We start from the raw sequence: 14,620 nt of genomic DNA on the forward strand, positions 1-14,620 counted from the left end.
GATTTAATTCATTTAACTTGAGATACTTGATATATTGAATGTATTCATTTGTTATATTTGATATGTTGTGATTAGATTGGTTTAAAATATTGAATTTGTAAGTTATTGTATTGGTTTAACTTGTATCGTGATTGGATTGTTTAAGATATTGAATTGGCTCAGATATTGGATTAATTTGAGATTGTAATGTTGTTTATTTAAGTTGTTGGACTGTATGTATTATCAAAACTATCACCTATGATGATTTATGGCTATTTATGAAAATGTAAATAGGAAACTATGATAACTGAAAGAAGATGTAAAATTTTACTAGCTATTAGCCTTGGAATTTTAAATTTCCATCGTTAATTGTGATGGAATTTTTAAATTTTTATCGCTAATTAACGATGAAAATTTAAATCTGTTGCTAAAGTTAGCGATGAAATTAAACATCTGTCACTAGATCAGAGATGGAACAATGCATTCCGTTTACGATTTTATCGACAGATTAAAATTTTTATCGCTAAGATTAGCGATGAACATTACATATTCCGTTACTAATTAACGATGAAAATTAATTTCGCCATTAAATGATGTCATCGATCAAATTTTTAGAGACGAGAAAAACAGCCGCTAAAGTTTGATATCAACAGAAAATTTCGTTGCTGATGCTGATTATTTTTGTAGTGAAGTATTGAATGATCTTTGAGCCAAAGTTTACAACGGCCTAGCTACAACTATCAGATACAATCTAGTTAATTTGAGCTTAGAACTGATCGTGGTTCATAATCCACAACTTGACAAAACTAACTTATCTCTACTCCTAAGCTAATAGATTTAGATTAATATTAAGTTTACTTGGATAGATATAAGATAGAAGAGAAGAAAAATGAAATGAAGACATCATTCAAATAAAATAGAGAAGAGAAATAAAATGAAGAGGTCATTCAAATAAAATAGAGAAGAGAAAGTGATGTCGGGCGGAATAGCGATTATCCTACAAGCAATATTGAATCCGTTGGTTCAACTGCGAACGTCAAAAATAATATTCTAAAAACCTATTAATTCAGAAGAATATTAGAAGATAAGAAAATAAATGGCTCTGTCAAAATATTATTAAATCGAAAACTTCTTCTCCTAAACATCAACTCATAAGATATTTATATAGACCCAAGCTCTAAGAAAAATTCCTAATAAAAAGGAAAAATTCTTAAACAGACTTAAAATCCTAAAAATCCTAAATGGACTTCAAATATAAAATTCTAAGAAAAATTTTTAACAGACTCAAAATTCTAAAATTCTTAAACGGACTTAAAATCTAAAAATATAAAAATTAGAACTTTTCAAAACTACTCAAAAATAAAAATTATCAAATAAATAATAAAGTTTTTGAATCCTTTTACATCAATTGCCCCAGGTTGAAAGAACTTGTCCTCGAGTTTAAAATAGTATTAGGTGGTCATCCAGGAGGAAGATCCTTTGACATCAATTCGACAGAATCTACCATCATCTCTCCACTGTCATCGTATCTGCTACTTTTTGTAACTTCTAGATAGGTGAAGTAGCTTGGTCCTTGAACATTGTAATGACTTGTGATCGCATGCTAGAACTTTGCATACGGTGATGCATAACGAGCACCGCTACCGTGCATACAATCATAGCGCTCACCACCATCTTTGTCACCGCCACCTTCCCCATGATTACCAGAGTTGGGCCTAGCGAATTCGACGAGCCACTACCCACCTCCCAAGTAACACAATGATCAAGGAAAGCTCCGCCTTCCAAGATCCTTCTGCAGGATATCAAAAAAGAAATTGGAGCAACTACAATAATTGAAGTTAGCAAATTAGTTGACATGGAGTTTGAGAAAAAGATTGGCAAGGCATATGTACTAAAGAGGGGGATATTATTGATGAGCTAGCTGGCTTACCTTTTTTTCCTTCATCCATGAGAATATCTTTATTCAAATTACAATCATCTACTATTTCTTTGGTTCCGTTAGTTGAAACCTCTGTTTGTATTTGCTCTTGTCCTTCTACTACAATCGAAGTATCTATATTTTTTATATCGTTGGATAAATCTGTTTACTACTGCATCATGGATGTTGAAGCTAAATCATCTGAATGGTCAATAAAGTTATGGACAAGGCTTGGTGCTTTCTTTGAAGGAGAAGCCTCCCGTGCAGTGGAAGGGTCGGTGCATCCAGAAGCATTGACAAGGGCTTGATTGAGCAACTTGCCAACATCGACGTTAAGATAAAGAATTGGATCACCGACTATTTTATCGACAACTTCATCCTTGTCGTGTATTGGCTCACCAGTTGACTCGGTCTTGTCTTTATCATGATAAATAAATTGGAATGCCTAATCAATGCAAGGTGAGACGATGAAGATTAGTGCTTTATTGATAGATGAACTAGGTTGTTGATTGTCATCGGACAAAGTGGGCTTCTGGTCTTCGATCAACTCTTCATCTAGGTCTATCTCCTCTTCGTCAGCATCATCATAAACTGGATCATCAAATATTTCAATCTTGTTGTCATCTCCATCGCCTCCTATGATTGGATGATCGGAAGAGTAGAACTGGTCATATTCGATGTTGTCGAGGTCCGCATCTTCATGATTGTCTCTGCCGTAGTAGGAGGAAGAGGGAACGTAGAGGTGTTGCAAAGTCAGCGTTCTCTTGCAGTTATAAGTGGTAGGGCAGTTGATCTCGAATTTCTTGAAACCAAACTTGTGCTTCGACATCTCTCCTCGATTGGAAATTAATGAATTTTCAAAAGGAGAATAAAAGAACTTACGACTTTTAAGATCTTACACCGCTAGACGTTGGAATAACTTTGTGACTTGTCTCTATAGATCTTGAAGTATCTCGTTTCAAGTGCTATGATCACGGTGCGAGGCTTCCTCAACCGAAACCTGCCTATCACGACCACAACAACGATCACGACCATAACGACAATCCATGGAATCTAAGAGCTGACTTTTACAATCTTGTGCCACTAGACGCTAGGATAACTTTGTGACTTGTCTTTGTAGATCAAGAATCTCGTCTTAGTTGTTACGATCAGGGTGTGAGACTTCCTCTACCGGAACCTACCTGTTACGACCACGATAACTCCCATGAAGATGATCCATCGGATCTGAGAGCTCTGATACAACTTGACGCCGGACGAGATAGCAATTATCCTGTGAGCAATGCTCTGATACCAACTAACGCCGAACGGGATAGTGATTATCCTACGAGTAATATTGAATTCGTTGGTTCGACTGTGAACGTCAGAAATAATCTTCTAAAACTTGTTAATTCGGAAGAATATCAGGAGATAAAAATAAATGGTTCTATCAAAAATATTATTAAACCAAAAATTTCTTCTCCTAAACATAACCTCATAAGATGTTTATATAGACTCAAACTCTAAAAAAATCCTAATAAAAAGAAAAAAATTCTTAACAGACTCGAAATCCTAAAAATCCTAAACGGACTTCAAATATAAAATCCTAAGAAAAAGTTTGACTCAAAATTCTAAAAATCTTAAACAGACTTAAAATCTTAAAAATATAAAAAATAAAACTTTTCAAAACTACTCTAAATATTAAAAACTTCAAAAATTATCAAAATTAATAATAAAAATCTTTGAATCCTCCTCTCCTGCATCAGAAAGGAATTTATTTTAATCTAATTCCTCTATTTCATTTTTGTCTGAAATCATCGAAACTAAAGGAAAGTGAAATTTAAGCATCCAATAAATATAAGTTGAACATATTAATTATTTATGCCCAATCCCATCCAAGTAGAAGAGAATAACATAGAGAGGGAATGAGATATCATTGTTCTAACAAGAAGTTATATCATATATTACGATTAACAAAGTAACAATGTATATCAAGTACTATAAAATGCCTTTCTAAATAGTGTCTTTGCTAATGGAAATTTCAAATATAATGTTCTTACAAGGAGCGCTTAAATTAGTACTCTTAAATTTTGGAAAATATATTTTTCCTTGTGAAACTATCTAACTTAAATACATTAGAACACCTAGCTCTTTTCTCTATTCCACCTTCATCTACCCTACTCTTGATCACTTCTTCATTAAAGTAATTTGATACAAGTATATCACCATCTATGGTTCTATTCTTTTCATAATTTCTACTTTTATTTCTAATTTATAATTGATGCAACTCACATTTGTTGTCTATATTTTGAAAACAAGCTAGCATTGCAACCTCAGTTGAAAATGATGAAGATAACTCATTGAATGTAAGATATATCAAGAAATATTGGATATATTATTAATGCCAATATTTTTTTCAAAATAATCTTTGTGTGTGTTTAAATACTTTATGAGTTACATTTTACAAATTTAACTCATTATAAAATCAATAATTTATGTTTACTCAATGTAACCTTTGTTTTGTTAGACTAACATATTTTGACGTTTAGCTATATGCTTGGTCAAAGATATGTTTAACTCAGGTGGTTAAGTTAGGACAATGTGTTATATTTATATGATGTGTAAAGTTGGTCAAAATTAATTGGATACTTCATATGAGATGAAGTCTAAGTGAGTTAAAATTGATTAAAAATTGGTAGTTGAGAAAGTCCAACATGTCTCGATAAAAGAAAAGTTAGTAAATGTGAAAGTGTTTATATGTCAAAGTGAACCTAATCTAAGCAAGAAGAATTCCTAACAAATCAAAATGGATCTTAACTAGGCAAGAGAAAGTTATAATGGATTAAAGTTGACCTAAGAATAGACCAATCGATGTCTTGGAAGGTCAAGGAAGGTAGGTCAAAATTGATATAAGGTTGAACAAGTGGAAGTCATAATAAATCAGGGTTGACTGACATTAGATAAATAATGAAGTCTTAACGGCAAAGACTTTTGGTTGACGAAATCCTAGAGGGTAGGTCTCTTGGTTAGTGAAGTCATGGTAGATTAAGGTTGACTCATAGTACTATGTAGATATGGAAGTTCTAAAGACAAGACCTCTTAATAAAGAAAATTCTAGAAGTAAGGACTCTTTGTCACGCCCCGAGAGACGGCCATCCGAAAAATTTCTACAGCATCTCCCTAGTAACCATGACAATTTCCATGAATACATGTATACATAAAGGCTCACACGGCCTATCCATACTACATAATATGGATTTATGTACAACTAAACAATAGAAATGTGACTCACTCGGCCACTCACACATCCTAACGTATGCATAACAATGTAAATCTAAATCTACACAACCACCAACGAATAAATTTGAAAAGTAAAGAAAATCTGAAATTACGTATGCGGAAACATAAATGGATACGACTATAAAATCACGGATAAGAAACATACTAGAGTCTCAAAACACCGATATGAATCATAAACTCGAAAGTAAAGAGGATAGAATAGAAAGTGCCACAACTCTATACTAATACATCCACACACAAAAACATAAGAAATATCTTCTGCTGTGAGATGACATGACTGGCAGGATCTCTTCGGTATCAGCTGTGATCTCCTACATGATATCTAAGAAGATAGAAAAATCCCAGGGTCTAAAAGGTAAGTACAGGATACTTAGTAGATAATAAGAAAAGACAGTACATGATCAAAGTATATAATCAAGAGCACAAGTTTATAACAATAACAGTAATCAACATGTGATCAATAATAACTCTGCAGGTAGTATATATACTAAAATGGATCTAATAAAATGCATCAATCCATATGAATGATCATTTCATACCGATGTATCAATCAATAAACAGCCATGTATACATCCACATTCCAATGCAATATATGTACAGTCCAATACATAGTATCAAGCACGCAATACAATGCAAGTATATGCATGATGCAGCTGCCTACACTCACTCCAGTACTCATGTGTCTATATGAAACTGAGGGTGTCCAACATCCAAATGGTCATACATCCAGCCCTACAATAAAGTAGCATGGTGACCCAATAGTAGGTAGCCATCTATAGCTACAGGCATCCTATTGTCAATGTCTGTCCTCTAATACTCGTCCCTGAGTATCACTCCTATACTCTCCGAGTACTACAGGCCATCCATGATGGAAAATAGTACCACCCCTCGCCGATGTCAAGGTCAATACATCAGACTGGCTGCGTACAGGCCATACAGCCACCATCACCATGATGAAAAATAGGGGAATCATAACCACCTAATATAAGCATGCCACTACAAGCCAACTATCCATAACGATAGACTCACAACATTGTGGCTTCCAATCGTCATCATACATCATGATGTGATGATCAAACCACAGTAATCAACATCTACCATGCTAATCAACATGCATAGGTAATAAAGCCCTAATAATCACAGGTATCATAGACAAAAGATAATAACCTCTAATGATCACATCTAACATAAGCAAGGATAGGAACAATAATCCCATAAATCAAAGGATTCATGCAACAGAATTGATAATCCAAGATCAAAAGAATTAAGGGCAAGCATGGTATAAAACATGAGTAACATAAGTGTCTAATCCACAAACAGAAATAGCAATGTGATCAAAAGACTAATCAACAACAATAGAAAAGGAAACATGCACTGGAAATAGAATAGATCTGTATTGACCAAATATAGAGATTACCCATCTGGTATATCGCAAGTCAATAAATAATATCCTCGTAATCTCCCAGAAATATCCTCGTATATAAAGAAATCAACTCCCAGAATCACTCAAGGTCCTGCAAGAAGAGTAACAACATCCTAAATGCCATGACACATCAAAGTTCAAGAACATATCAAAGTTTCCTATCAAGAAAACCCTAGTCTACTTTTAAGGGTTTGTTTAATCCCCATTCAAGTAACCTAACTCAAGTTAGTCTAATCTAACTATTTGGTTGTTATTAACAGGGTTTAACTAATTAATTAATTAATAGCATTAATCAATTAATACAATTAATCCCTTGTTTAATCAACCCAAGCACACCCAATTGAATAGAACCAAATTCACTTCAACATACCTTAATTAGGATCCAATCAACCTGACCAATCAATTCCATTTAAATCAAAACCTAACAACTACCAATTACATAGCAACCTTATCAACAATGATCTTGAATAGATCCAATCTAATCGATTAATAACAATCACAATAGCTAGCCCCATAAATCCCCAAGCAATAGATTTCAACAGCCACCACACCCAACCGATCAGATCAGTCCAAAACTACAATCTAAATCAACCGAACCATCAATTAGAAGCATTGGTAATTCCAAACCAAAAATTGAATCAAGGCAACATTTAAATCCTACAAGAATCGGTTTCAAAGGTTTACCTCAAATTGAGTCGAACCCTAGATCTCCTTGCCCTAGCTCAGCTCGATCAAGTCGCCGCCCAACCGATCAAGCTCCAAATCTCCTCTCGGCCAAAATCCAAAACCAAATGGATCTGGAAATTGGTTTCACACCAAGTTGTAAAGCATGAATCACCTCAACACCCAAAAAAATCCAATGAAATCTTTAAGCAATCCAGTTAGGAATCAACCACTTATCGATTGTAGTCAATCACCTCCCCCTCCACCGCGTCGTCGATCGCCGCCCGAACCACGCCACCTCTGGCAAGGGAATGAGCCTCTCCTACTCACCGGCCACTCCCCTCGTCGTCGACACCAGCAGAGGCCCCTATGGTCACGCGATCGGGGGAAGAAGGAGACGAACAGTGGAAGATCGCGAGGAAACAGAGGAAAAAGTCACGAGTTGGGAATGGAGGATCGCAGCCACTATAGCATTCTTATCGAGTTCCGTTAGTGGATTGCGGGTTTGGTTAACGGGTTGGTCGGTTAGGATCCAATAAGCCTTTAAATCCATTAACCCTAAGTTGCTAATTGGATCTTAATCGGGACTAGTTAATTGGGTTGCCCAATTAACCATTTATTGAATCTAATTACTTAATTAAATCTAATTAAACCCAATTAACTTCAATTAACCTCATAATCCTTACCAATTAGGGTTAAATTGTTTACAATTAACTCCCTATAGTTCTCATATTTTACATTCTCCCCCACTAACAAAACTTTGATCCCCAAATTTGTTATCTTCATACTACAATACAGAAATACTATGAAAATTGAAATCATACCTCAAGCAAATAGATGGGGATATCAAGCTCGGATAACATCCTCCATCTCCCATGTAGCCTCCTCATCTGTATGATGCTGCAATCTGACTTTTACAAGTCGAACGATTTTATTCCGCAACTGTCGCTCTTTATGGTCAAGAATGCACAGGAATCTCTTCATAAGATGCGTCCGGCTAGAGAGGAACAGGTACTTCCCTCAGAACATGCGAAGGATGAGGTACATATTTTCGCAGCATAGAAACATAAAATACGTTATGTACACTAGCAAGTGTTGGCGGTAATGCCAGGCGGTATGCCACCTCGTCAATCCGCTCTAGTATCTCAAATGGACCAATATAGCGTGGAGTCAACTTTCCCTTCAGTCCGAACCTCTTCACCCCTTTCGTGGGTGACACTCGTAAAAATACATGATCGCCCACAGAGAACTCCAACGGTTGACATCTCTGATTTGCATAACTCTTCTGTCGATCATGAGTCTCTAACATACGTCGTTGGATAACTCGTACAAGCTCAACATCCTGCTGGATACTCTGTGGACCCAATAGCTGTCGCTCACCAACCTCCTCCCACAGCACCGGAGATCGACATGGTCTATCATACAATGCCTCAAATGGAGCCATCTGAATAGTAGAATGATAGTTGTTATTATACGCGAACTCCACTAGATGTAAGTGATCCTCTCAACTACCGCCGAAATCCATAACATAAGCTCACAATAAGTCCTCAAGAGTTTGAATGGTACGCTCTGACTGACCATCTGTCTACGGATGAAATGTTGTACTAAAGTGAAGCTCCGTACCCAGTGTCTGTTGCAGACTCCGCCAGAACCGTGAAGTAAAACACGGATCTCTATCTGAAATAATACTCACTGGAACTCCATGTAATCTAACAATCTCTCTGCAGTACAAATCCGCCAAATGATCCAACGAATCAATCTGACGTATCAAAAGGAAATGCGCAGATTTAGTTAACTGATCCATGATTACCCAAATCGCATCATGACCCTTCCGAGTCCTAGGTAAGCCGGTAACGAAATCTATCGTAATATGATCCCACTTCCACTCCAGTACCGGTATCTCCTGAAGTAGTCCTGTTGGTCTCTAGTGTTCAGCCTTCACCTGTTGACAGACTAAACACTTCGCAATAAAATCTGCAATATCTCTCTTCATGTCGTTCCACCAATAGGAGTGCTTTAGGTCTCGATACATACGAGTACCATCTGAATGTATCACAAATTGAGAATGATGTGCCTCCTGCAATAACTCCTCCTTCACCGGACGCTGCTCTGGAACACATAGTCGTCCTCAAAATCGAAGTATCCCATCTGTGTCATAAGAAAATTCTGACTGTTGTCCGGCGTCCACTCTACGACAAATGAACTGAATATGCTGGTCGCTAGCCTGTGCCGACTTGATCTTCTGTACTATGGGTGACTGCGCCATCATAAAGACCAATACTCCTCGCTGAGTCTGACTAAGCTCCTCTAATCCCAACTCTGAAAACTGTTGGATCAGATCAGTAACTGCCACCCACTGACTAGCCAGAATTCCACGAGATTTTTAGCTAAGCGCATCTACGACCACATTAACTTTCCCTGGGTGATAGCTAATGGTACAATCATAATCCTTCAGATACTTCATCCATCGTCTCTGTGTGAGGTTCAGCTCCTTCTGAGTGAATAAATACTTTAAACTCTTATGATCGGTGAAGATCTCGAAAGTAACTCCGTAGAGATAATGTCGTCAAATCTTTAAAGCGAAGATAATAACGGCAAATTCTAAATCATGAACAGGATAGTTCTTCTCGTGGTCTTTCAACTGACAAAAAGCATACGCAACCATCCGACCATGCTGCATCAATACTGCACCTAATATCTAGAGTGAGGCATCGGTGTAAAGCGTAAATCCATCTTCACCAAAAGGAATCACTAGAATCGGGGCACTCACTAATCGCCACTTAAGCTCCTAGAAGCTAGTCTCACAAGCCTCTGACCAACTAAACTTCACCCCCTTTTTGGTCAGACGGATCAGCAGTGTAGCAATACGAGAAAAATCCTCCATAAATCTCTAATAATAACCAGCTAAGCCCAAAAAACTACAGACCTCCTGAACTGTCTTCAGCTGCTCCCAACTAGTAACAGCCTCTATCTTCTGAGGATCAACAAAAATACCTCTGCTCGATACAACGTGTCCAAGAAATCCCACCGATGACAATCAGAAAGCACACTTACTGAACTTCGCATATAGTTACTCACGATGTAATGTCTCAAGTACAATACGGAGATGCTGCTCATGTTCTGCCTCCGATCGAGAATATATCAGAATATCATCGATAAAGACAATGATGAATCGATCTAGATACTCCAAGAAAACCCAATTTATCAAATCCATAAATACGACCGGAGCATTGGTGAGACTGAACAACATCACCAAAAACTCATAGTGTCCATACCGAGTGTGAAAAGTCATTTTCTGCACATCCTCATCTTGTACTCTGAGCTGATGATAGCCAGATCGTAAGTCAATCTTAGAGTACACATAGGAACCCTTCAGCTAATCAAACAAATCATCAATACACGGTAAAGGGTATTTGTTCTTGACTGTTATCGCATTCAACTGACCGTAATCGATACATAATCTCATAGATCCGTTCTTCTTTTTCATAAATAGGACTGGAGCTCCCCATGGTGAAACACTCGGACGAATAAAACTTCGATCCAATAACTCCTGTAGCTGAATCTTAAATTCCTCTAACTCCTTTAGTGTCATCCGATACGGAGCCTTAGACACAGAGTGTCGTGCTTGGAATCACCTCAATAGTAAACTGGACTTGCCTCTGAGGTGGCAAGCCAAGAAGCTCGTATGGAAAAACATCCTGATACTCTCGAACGATACGGATATCAGAAGGATAAGAAATACTGTCCTCTTCTGTTTGCTTCAAAAATAGTAGATAACCTCAGCAACCACTGTCTAACATTCTCTACGCTTGTATGGCAGAAATAAGAGACAATCTATCATTCTGAGTACCAACAAATTCCCAAGCGGGTTGATCTGGAGGTCGAAAAGTAACCACTCTCGCTCGGCAATCCACTGTAGCATGATACGTGGCTAACCAATCCATACCCAGAATAATATCAAACTCTGTTATATCTAGCACCTGTAGATCCACCGTAAGGGTATGACCGTTGAAATCTAGCGGGCATCCCTTAATCTCCTGATTTGTAGTCAACACTTCATCTGAAGATAAAGATACTGCTAGACTACACGATCTAATCATAGGGATTCTACCAATTTTCCTCAAAAATAATCTAGACATAAAGGAGTGAGAACTACCAGTATCAATCAAGGTATCTGCATATATGGAGTAAACATAAATCATACCCCGGATGACCGATCCATCGGCCCGCTGCGCCTCCTCCTGAGTGATAGCATAGACGCGTCCAACCTCTGTACTGGAAGGTTGTGTAACTGGCTGAGAAACAGAAGGACTCTACTCTGTCGGAATCTGACTCTGAGGGGTTGGAAACTGAGGCTGCTGAGAAGGTAACATATACGATTGAGGCACCGCTGGTATATACTACTGTGTAGGATAATGAGTCTTTGAATTGATGGGGTACTGGAATGTTGTTGGTAAAGCTGCCTGATCTCTCCCCTGCAGCATATATATCTGTGGCTAAGATGGCAGGGATCGCTGCTGCAGAGGACCTCTGGTCCTCTATGTCCTCTATGGTCGCCGCTGTGTAAAACGTCCTCCAGAAGATGCAACATCAGTAGACTCCAACTGAGCCTTCAAGGTACACTCTTTAACTGTATGGCCGGGAAGTTTGCAATAGTAATAGATAGGATGATCCAATGGACAATCAACCATCATATGACTATGCGACCCACACCGATTACACTACTTATTCTTATCTTTCTGGTTCGGTTGTAAGGTACTACGAAACTTTCCTCCTGAAGACTGCCCAGTCTTCTGTCTCTTCTGACTAGTCGACTGAGAGTCCTGACTCTTTATCTTACTGAGAACACTCTGCTTCTCAATCTCTTTCTCTCGAGCTATCTATTGATGGGTCAACTCGATAGAAAGTTCTCGGTCTAAGGCCTCTCGGTACAAGTGGATAGAAGACTCGGACATCCGAACTCGTATATAGGCGAAAAGGCCCTGCATAAACTAAAACATCCGATCCTCGTCCTGTACCATCAAATGTGGATAAAACACTGTGAGTTTAGTAAATTTCGTATTATATTCTATAACTGATCTTTCTCCCTGCTTCAAACTCAAGAACTCCTGATGATGTGTCATATGGAAAGTCGTTGGGAAAAACTGTCTCTCGAAGGCTTCTCTGAAAGATATCCAAGTAACCTCCTGAGCTCCAAAAATGATCTTCTGAGTCTTCCACCAGGTAAGAGCCTGGTCTCGAAGATGGTATGCAGTTAATCCGACCTTCTCTGCATCCGTACAAGACATATAATCAAATATGTCTGTAAGATTCTCCAACCACGATCGAGCCATCTACGGATCAGATCATCCGTAATATAAAGTGAAACGGTCCTTGACCGACTTGGCCAACGTCAAGATACGACCTCTGTCAACTGGAGCAGATGTAGGCATAGCTAGCGGACTCTCTGGAGCCTGGGAACTATGCTCTCTAATAGGAATATTATGGGGCTGATCCCATAATCCCTCTCCTCCTCGATAATATCCAACTCCTTCAACCCAATAGGTCGTCTTGGTGGTCAACCTCGTCCTCGATTTTCAAGGGCCATAAAATAAGATGGTACCTGACATACAACCAATATAAATTTCCTGACTAGTAGAAAGTAAATATTTAATTAATGGATATTTTACCCATCGATCATAATTGGACATTTTAAATGTTTTGAAATCATTTTCATGATGTACTAACAGTGATATACACTTGCAATATCATAGGTTTCACAACATGGCTTGGAATTGATACAAATGTGCAAATTTGTGTTAAACTCTTGAGTTTGTGTCAAACTTATGAAATACCCTCATTTTTCATAAAATTATATATTTTTTTCTTGATAATGTATGTCAAAACAAACTTGCTTACAAAATTTCAGATTTTTTCAAATTTTATAAAATTTTTAGAATATTTCTGAAATTCGTATCAAAAAGCTGCACAGAGCTGATACATAGCACCAGTCGACTGATGCATATATCAGTCGACTGGTCAGTCGATTGTAATTTTCACTTGACCAATAATTCTGTGAATTTTGGTTAACAGGGCAGTCGACTGATGAGGACCTCAGTCGACTGGCATTGACTGGTCCACCCATCAATCGACTGGTGGTGATTTTGGTATATAAAAAATCCGCGTGTGGGTCGACTGGTAACCCTAGGGTTACCATCGATCTCGTCGCCCTCTCCTCATTTTCGTGTCCTACGGCCATCCCTTGCATCCCAAAGCCCTATTTCACACTTTTCTACCCTTCTTTTCACTCTCCTCTTCCAAATCTAGGATTTTTAAGTGGTGATTTGGGTTTGTTCATACTCTTTCACATCAATAGAAAGAAGGTAACTTTGCTTCTTCATTTCAACTTAGTTCTTTCATTTATTGTCATTATTTTGTTATTTTAACTAACTTTATATTTTGTTGCATGTCTTGTATCGCATTACTCATGCATGTTTTTCATTACATATAGAGTCAGGCAAAAGCGTGTTGCCTCTCGTAGGCCAGGGGAGGGTCGTGACAGCCCTGTGTTTTCTCTTATCGAGGCTTACGAGAGCCACGATTTTATTCACCGGGTGCTCAACATCGATTTGAGACCATCGAATTCCAACTAATGGATTGTCGGTATATCAATAGAGCATACTTTTAAGCCAAAACCCCTCACTTGTTTGAAATCATCACGCATTATCAACTTGAGTCCTTAGTCAGTTGCACGAATGACATCAACCTTGACTTATACAAGGAATTCTATGTCAATCTCCGTCCCATCGATGGAGATGAGAGTAGATATATGTCCACCGTAGAAGGAATTCCCATGGAGTTTAATCCTGCTATTCTTAGATCTTTTCTACAGTGTTGGGCTTCGGAGAACCCGTTCGTCTACTTTCCTGATGTTATTGGACCCATCACTAGCTCATTCTCACACATTACGATTGATCAAATCCATCACCACTATTTTAGCACTCCTCGAGATCCACTTCAAAAAAATCTTTCATGCCACCCGTATGTCTGCAGATAACTATGTCTGGTATAGGATCATTTTAGACTGTCTTCTTTCGATTGTCACCCGAGGCTGGTTCATGATACGGCTCCCTCATCTTATTATGATGTATGCCTTGGAGCAATATCTTGATATTGATGTCGCTCTTCACATCTTTACATCCATCATATACTTCTCAAGTCTAGCTCATGGCAAGCTATACATGCAATTCGGTCATATTCTTATATTATTTCTTGCATCTAGAGGAGTTAATGTTACTGTAGGGACTATACATCATCTGTCTAAGGATTATGATCAGCTTGGCCCACGTCATCTGAAGTTGACCAGGATAGTATAGTATTTC

The sequence above is a fragment of the Curcuma longa genome, chromosome 20, assembly GCF_044706935.1.
Source record: "Curcuma longa cultivar G26 ecotype Majalengka, Jawa Barat chromosome 20, ITB_CL_G26_1.1, whole genome shotgun sequence".
Taxonomy (NCBI): domain Eukaryota; kingdom Viridiplantae; phylum Streptophyta; class Magnoliopsida; order Zingiberales; family Zingiberaceae; genus Curcuma; species Curcuma longa.